The sequence below is a fragment of the Ipomoea triloba genome, chromosome 1, assembly GCF_003576645.1.
Source record: "Ipomoea triloba cultivar NCNSP0323 chromosome 1, ASM357664v1".
In the NCBI taxonomy this organism is placed as follows: Eukaryota; Viridiplantae; Streptophyta; class Magnoliopsida; order Solanales; family Convolvulaceae; genus Ipomoea; species Ipomoea triloba.
Window position 1 is genome coordinate 30,800,510 of NC_044916.1, and position 6,063 is coordinate 30,806,572.

Here is a 6,063-nt window from a genome sequence, read left to right on the forward strand (position 1 = left end):
ATTAGTATTCTGGGTAAAGAAAACTTTTGACGAATTTAATAAATTTTAAATTATTAGTGTTATTTTATATATCTATATCATCGTAGCTATTAATTCTTGAAAATTTAAATTTTAGCAATAGTGTTAGAACTCGAGAATTGTGTGAATTAATAAATAATTAGTTATAAATATAAATTAAACAAATAAAACCTTTCAACAAAAAAAAAAAAAAAAAAAAAGTGGGTTTGGACATTAGTGCGTATATATAAATTAAGCTACACTTGTACGTATCTACTTTCCCATTCATGAAAAATACTCTACACAATGATATACTTGTACGTATCTACTTCCCTTTTTCACTTTTTCTAAAAAAAAACAAGGGGCCATGCTTCTGTCATGGCGACCCGACTAGGGCCGCTCAACCGGAAGGATCTGCCGCATGTTTTACCCTTCTGGGGACCACCTCTTCACGTGGAAGTCCATTAGGATTGGCCTCCGGTCCCACATGATGATACCTTTCTGTCAATGACCAATTAAGTGAGAATATACTGTTTATAAAGAGCCAACCATGCATATTGGGTGTAACTCCCACATTGCGATAAAAATCCATCTTGTATGCTACTGTTAAAGCGGGTATATGAAGAAATGCCGGTTGGCAGCCTAGAAAAGGCTAATCAGCTCCACTCCATCACTTTTAACAATTTTACAGGTTTAGTTCGTTTTCACAACTCTTAATTTGTTTTTGTTTTTTTTTTTAATGAATCAGAGTCGTTTATCAAATCATACATATTCTTAAATTTTATAAGAAAGCTTTCAGTAGCCATCTGAAAGTGCGTTTTGGGTGAAATTCACATTGTGGACCAAATCGACAAAGAACCACAATGAAGTAAACTGTTTTAGGTTGTTCATAACTAATCAGTTTAAAACAAGAAAAACAATAGATAATTTTCACAAGAAATACAACTTGAAATATTATGATTATCCAATCATGACCAATCTTGCAATTTGTACCTCTATGAGTGGTTTCGGGCGAAAAGAAAGGACGAGATCGAAAATAAAAGGAAAAAAAGACTTGAAGGAGAAGAAAAGAAACTTTTCCCCTTTTGTTCTCCCCTTTAACATCCGAAGTATAAGTTACTTGATTGACCTTCATACATACATATTTTAGACTTAGTTTAGTGATGAAATAGTCTTAAGTTAGATAATAAATCTAGTATATTTTAATGCATGCCCAAAATTAAAAGTGATAAGTTCATATTTGGATGAAAAAAAATATTACAGATTTAAATACTACATAACTAAGCTATTTTTCATTGAAAAGGGAAAAAATTACAAATATATGGTGCATGCCATCAGGCAATAATTATTGGGAAGCTATTAAAACTCGTGACATTATGGATCTCTCCTTAAACATAAATCTTAATTAGAAAAGTATTATATAAGTTAAAGTTATCAATCTTAAAAAAATTAATTATATTTAATAAAAAAAACACACACATAAAATAGTCGGGGATCAATAATAAGGACTCATGGTAAATACTTATTAGGGATGGCGGCATATTGTTATGGCCGGGAAGAAGCAAGAAAGATATTTTGCATGGAAAAGAAGATAAAAGTGTGGACACTGATGAATAGATGGATAAAAAGAAAGGTACGTTTTTATCTCATATACCATCTTGATGGAGATTAACCATCAGAATCTAATTATCTTTTTGGAGAGTGAAAAATGTCATACGACAGATTCAATCAAAAGAGCAATTGGAAATGGAGAAAATTAATTAATATAATTAGGTGTAGACGGTGGGGTGTTCGGTCCTTGGATGCCAACCCACGCCATTTCATCAATAGCCCTTTCATTCTACCTCATAATCTTCATGCACGCTTCAAATAAAACTCTGTATAAAGCTCAAAATGATTTTATGAAAACGTACCGTTACCATTTGGAGACTTCATGTTTAATGTACTTAAAAGCCAATTGCAAGGAGTGTTTGCGGTATATATATATAAGGTGATTGTTAAGAAAAATGGGACCAAAAAATTAAGAACGGAAAATATATATAATTGAGAACATGGTTCACTTTGTTAGGATGGGCTTCACTCGCTGTATGCTAATTCTATTACACTCCAACTCATGTCAATAATGTCATCTTTCAATAACATATGAGTCGTCTATACAACAATGAGTTAATTAATTATCTCTATTGCTCCAACTAACACTTGCTTTGCGTGGACTGAGCACTGCGGTCTGCTTGTCTCTGCTGGTGCATATGGTGGGCATGCACAACGGTCTCCACGCGTAGAACTAACTGTCAACAAACCAGAAGATTAGGCATATATGTATCTTCAACTCCACTTGCCAATAAAAATAAGTTCAATGTTTCATAAGGACTTGGCATGCAAATTAAGGGTGTGTTTGGTTGGGGGATTTTGGTATAGGGAATGTGTATGAAAGTGATTGCTAGTGTTTGGTTGATAGGTTTTGAGGATGCTACTATGGGTTTGGAATATCCCATTAATGAGAAAACCCATACCCTTATTAAATAAGGGTTTCATTTCACTTCTTCATTTCTTCCCCAACTATTAATATTCATTCTCATTCCACCCAACTACCAAACATGTTAAATACTTTCACCAAAACCCATTACCCTTACCAAGTATTTGATACCTATTTCGATTCCGATTCCCATGTGCGAACTAAACACACCCTAAGTTTCCATTATCAGGATTGATCCACATCTAACTTTCTGACATGGTATTATTGGAATTTTTCACATTTTCACTCACTCAAAATTCAAAAGTAGACAGAAATTTTAAATTTTTAGTTACAGTCACTTTAGAAATCTAAAAAAAAAAAAAATTTATAAGTACTGACTATTGAGTAATGTGGTCAGTAATATTGACTACTTTTTCTAGTAGTTGAAAATTTTTGTTGGTGAAATCATTTGGTGGGTTCTTTATTAAATTTGTGGTGAAATAAATCAATTAACAAATACTCAATGATTTTTTTTTTATTTTTAATTAGATAAAGTTACACCATGGAGTAAATATTATGAGCTATTTTAATAAGGAAAAAATTAACTTTTTTTCTATGGGAAGAATGCAAATCACAAAATTTCTATAATTAAAAAAATGAAACATGTAATTTACCAAGATTTTCTTTTTATTTTTAGTGTGGTGTACAACGTTTTAGAAATTTTCCTAATAATTTAATTATATCCCCAATAAATGTGAATGCGGATAAAATCTACCATTCAATCCATCAAACAAACTAAAAAAATATTCAATTTATAATATTCATTCATAAAATGATAAAATAACATCTAAAAATTATAATTAAAGAAGTCCATACTAGTTTTTAGAATAAAATAAAATTTTAAATGTCATATTGTTGAACATCAATAATTGGTGTAGAATATTTGCCTAATGTAGTAAATTCAACCTTAGTCATGTTTATGATATCTTTTGTAATTTCATTCATGACAATGGTTCTTAGCAAGTTATAAACAGATTTGTGTAATGGATTCGTGTAAACGGGTTAACACGATAATATTAATGGAATAAATGGGTTGCAATAAGTTTAACGGGTTGATCCGTTAAGACACGAAACATAACAAGTCCTTAACGGGTGAACCCGTAATGACTTGAGACACGTTAAGACTAAACACTAACCCGTTACTTTTGTATCCAGTTTTGTGTCGTGTTAATAGGTCGCGTCCATAATTGTCAGGTCTATTATATACCATTATTAAATGGGACGATTATTTATACCAATTGTAATATAATCTATATATATATAATAACAGAAGTTCCTGGAAAGCTTTTCCCCCCAAAAATTACTGGGCATTTTAGTCAAAACATAAATAATAAATTAATATAATTAAATTAAAGAATATAATGAACGGAATCAAAACATAATGAATATTTATTAACCTAGAATAAAATTAGAAGGAAGACCATGTTTTATTCAATTATTTTAAGTAATAAAATTTGTACCGTATATACATATACATGGATAGCTATTAACCTAGAATATTTATAATTTATATAACATAATGTATGTATACGTTATATAAATATTTATGTATATAATATTTATGTATATAATATCTATAAATATGTATATGTACGTTATAATTAATATAATAAATATTATATATCGTTAAAATTAAATGTACAATTAAAAATTATAATAGGAAAAGTCTAAAATAAAATAGAACCAAGACCATGTTTCATTGAATTATTTTAAGTAATAAAATTTGTACCATATATATATATATATGGATAACTATTAAGCTAGAATATTTATAATTTATATAACATAATGTATATATTCGTTATATACATATTTATGTATATAATATCTACTAATATGTATATATACGTTTTATAATTAATATAAAAAATATTATATATGGTCAAAATTAAATGCATATGATTGCTCTAATCACAACCCCAGATTCAAAAGAATTAACGTGTATAGTAGATAAATTGGTTATTAAGAGAAAAGTACGGGAATGAGAATACACATTATACTCTACGATTTGACTTAGTCCAACAAACAACCACCCTAATCACCTAATTTTACCTAATTAGAATACACTCAAGGATTATATTTACTCATTTGTAATTAATAAATAATCAATCAATAATAATTATTAATCAATTATTATTATTATTTTCCAAATAAATCTCTTATGTAATAAATATCATACCACTATATAAATCAATATGAATTCAACTTATTTTACATCATTCACTATATATTAGCACTATAGCCTCATAGCATAGCAAAAAAATTATATCTATAATGGCTCCTACTTTTGTTACACTCAATAAGATAAACGCCTACAACACTGAGTGGTCAATAATAGTACGATTGATTCGTATTTACGAAGTAAATAACAACAGAGGTGCAACCTTAGAATCTGTGCTGGAAGATGTAGAGGTATATATATATATATATATATATATATATATATATATATATATATATATAATCATTTCTTGAATCATAATATATATTTTCTAATTCATATTCATATATATGTTCTATAAACCCCTCTACAAATTTTTTTATATTATTATTATTATTATTATTTATAATTTATTATTTATTATTTATTATTTGGCTTTATCAATTGTTGTTTTAAGTTTGTTTTTTTTTTCTTTCTTTTTAAAATTTTGTATATCATTGTTTTTTTTAATACGAAGTTTTATGTTTTATTTGCATTGAAAAAATAGGTAAAATTTGTTTTTTTTTTTTGGGTATATTCATTCACAATTCCTATTTTATTATTAATATATTAGGGTACCCGTATACACTTGACATTCAAACAACTACATGTTGAAAAATTCAAGTGTATGCTTGATGAGGGATGTTTATACATTGTTTCCAATAATTCTATGGCATTCAAAACCACTCAACACAAATACATGCTCAGTTCCATGCGGGGCACAGAAGTGATTGAACATGCACATACCAGTTTCCCAAACAATATTTATAAATTCAAGGAGTTTGGCCAACATAAACCAGAAGATATAATTTCTTTAGAATTATTTGGTAATATTGTTTTGTTACAATAACTTCATCTTTTAGCTTATGTTATCTAATTTAATTATTTACAGTTATTTATTTGTTAAATAAGATTTTTGATATGTTATTTATTTGCTCGAGAGCCAGGTTGGAAATATCTCAAATTTAATTATTAATTAATTTTTAAATAATACAAAGTAAATAATATATATACTTTCATTGTATAGGATTCAGATGCTTTTTTCACATTCCAACATGGTCAAGATAACAGTGTTGAGGTAATTTATCTTTGTTATATAATAAACTATTTTTATATTTATTCTTTTAGCTTTGAAAATATTAGACAACATAAATTATAGAAACCTTTATTTTTTTTATAGGAATTGTCTTCAGGTGGTGAGGTCACAACACCAATAAAAGATCTCAAAAAAGACGTTGATGTTGAAATAATTGGATCTGGATCTTCCAGTAACAGCATTAAACGTACCTTGAATGATTCATTTTCATCCAATGTTGGAAAGAAGTCAAAATCGATTGTGAAGATAGAAAAA